The sequence below is a fragment of the Arachis hypogaea genome, chromosome 16, assembly GCF_003086295.3.
Source record: "Arachis hypogaea cultivar Tifrunner chromosome 16, arahy.Tifrunner.gnm2.J5K5, whole genome shotgun sequence".
Lineage (NCBI taxonomy): Eukaryota > Viridiplantae > Streptophyta > Magnoliopsida > Fabales > Fabaceae > Arachis > Arachis hypogaea.
This window is the reverse complement of record NC_092051.1, coordinates 110,954,570-110,956,534: the sequence shown is the minus strand read 5'-3', so window position 1 is coordinate 110,956,534 and position 1,965 is coordinate 110,954,570. Positions and strand designations below refer to the sequence as shown.

The 1,965-nt window shown below is 37.9% G+C and overlaps 1 non-coding gene across 1 annotated transcript; it reads right to left on the bottom strand.

Moving 5' to 3' along the window:
* Window positions 1-880: 880 nt before the first annotated feature.
* On the bottom strand, window positions 881-988 carry LOC112761479 (small nucleolar RNA R71). Its single transcript, XR_003181874.1, has one exon. It is a non-coding gene; the product is annotated as a small nucleolar RNA R71 (small nucleolar RNA).
* Between the last annotated feature and the right edge of the window lie 977 nt (window positions 989-1,965).

Genomic DNA, 1,965 nt, shown 5'->3' with positions numbered 1-1,965 from the left:
CTTTTTCAAAATTCCTTTTTAATTAACTAATTGTTTTAAATTTTAATTTAATTTAATTTCATTTTTAATTTATTTTCAAATTTTAACTTTAATTTTAAATTAAAAACAAAAATATTTTTATTTTATTTTGTTTAATTTTTGAATTCTTCCCTCTCTCATCTCCTTCTAATTATTTATTTATCTACTAATACTTCTCTTTCACTAAAAAATTCAAACCCACTATTCTCCTCTGTGTTCGAATTCTTATCTTTTCCTTCTCCCATTCTTCTATTCTTATACTCATAAAAGGAATCTCTATACTGTGACATAGAGGATTCCATATTTTCTTTTGTGTTCTCTTCTTTTTCATATGAGCAGGAACAAGGATAAGAACATTCTTGTTGAAGTTGATCCTGAACCTGAAAGGACTCTGAAGAGGAAGCTAAGGGGAGCTAAAGCACAACTCTCTGGAGAAAATCTGACAGAAATTTTTGAAAAAGAAGGAGAAATGGCCAAAAATAATAACAATGCAAGGAAGATGCTTGGTGACTTTACTGCACCAAATTCCAACTTACATGGAAGAAGCATCTCAATCCCTGCCATTGGAGCTAACAATTTTGAGCTAAAGCCTCATTTAGTTTCTCTGATGCAACAGAATTGCAAGTTTCATGGACTTCCATCAGAAGATCTTTTTCAGTTCTTAACTGAATTCTTGCAAATCTGTGATACTGTTAAGACCAATGGGGTTGATCCCAAGGTCTACAGGCTTATGCTTTTCCCGTTTGCCGTAAGAGATAGAGCTAGAATATGGTTGGACTCTCAACCTAAAGATAGTCTGAACTCTTGGGATAAGCTGGTCACGGCTTTCTTAGCCAAGTTCTTTCCTCCTCAAAAGCTTAGCAAGCTTAGAGTGGATGTTCAAACCTTCAAACAGAAAGAAGGTGAATCCCCCTATGAAGCTTGGGAGAGATACAAGCAACTGACCAAAAAGTGTCCTTCTGACATGCTTTCAGAATGGACCATCCTGGATATATTCTATGATGGTCTGTCTGAATTATCAAAGATGTCATTGGACCATTCTACAGGTAGATCCATTCACCTAAAGAAAATGCCTGCAGAAGCTCAGGAACTCATTGACATGGTTGCAAATAACCAGTTCATGTACACTTCTGAAAGGAATCCTGTGAGTAATGGGATGCCTCAGAGGAAAGGAGTTCTTGAAATTGATACTCTGAATGCCATACTGGCTCAGAACAAAATATTGACTCAGCAAGTCAATATGATTTCTCAGAGTCTGAATGGATTGCAAGCTGCATCCAACAGTACTAAAGAGGCATCTTCTGAAGAAGAAGCTTATGATCCTGAGAACCCTACAATAGCAGAGGTGAATTTCATGGGTGAACCCTATGGAAACACCTATAATCCCTCATGGAGAAATCATCCAAATTTCTCATGGAAGGATCAACAAAAGCCTCAACAAGGCTTTAATAATGGTGGACGAAACAGGTTTAGCAATAGCAAGCCTTTCCCATCATCCACTCAACAACAGACAGAGAATTCTGAGCAGAATCCATCTAGCTTAGCAAATATAGTCTCTGATCTATCTAAGGCCACTCTAAGTTTCATGAATGAAACAAGGTCCTCCATAAGAAATTTGGAGGCACAAGTGGGCCAGCTGAGTAAAAGAGTCACTGAAACTCCTCCTAGTACTCTCCCAAGCAATACAGAAGAGAATCTAAAAAGAGAGTGCAAGGCCATAACCTTACTTGGTGTGGCCGAACCCAAAGAGGAGGAGGAGGACGTGAATCCTAATGAAGAAGACCACCTGGGACGTTCAGTGACCAATAAGGAGTTTTCCTTTGAGGAACCAAAGGAATCTGAGGCTCATCTAGAGACCATAGAGATTCTATTGAACCTCCTTTTACCATTCATGAGCTCTAATGACTATTCATCTTCTGAAGAAGATGAAGACATTGTTCAAGGGCA